The sequence below is a fragment of the Conger conger genome, chromosome 12 (genome assembly GCF_963514075.1).
Source record: "Conger conger chromosome 12, fConCon1.1, whole genome shotgun sequence".
Taxonomy (NCBI): Eukaryota; Metazoa; Chordata; class Actinopteri; order Anguilliformes; family Congridae; genus Conger; species Conger conger.
The window spans coordinates 43,689,149-43,689,450 of record NC_083771.1 but is presented as its reverse complement, the minus strand read 5'-3'; positions in this window follow the sequence as shown (position 1 = coordinate 43,689,450).

Sequence of the window (302 nt, the reverse complement as noted above, 5' to 3'; positions counted from 1 at the left end):
GGCCAATGAACTCACCCACACACCTCACATATCCTGTTGTTTTTTTTTTTGTTTTTTTTCTCTCTCTCTTTTCTCTTCTCTGGCGGTGTAGCTCGGTCCCAAGCCGCCGTAGTCTCCCTGCTGTACGCGGGGCAGTGCTGAACAGCCAGGGCCCATGAGCAGGCTCACAGACTGGGCTGCTGGGCGCGTCATTATCTTCTCAGCAGCGCAGGTGGACGCGTTGGGAACGGCGCCAAATAGTTTCGGTTTGGAGGGAGGGGTGCTGGTGGGTGGGTGTGCACTTTTTTTATGTAAGCGTTTAG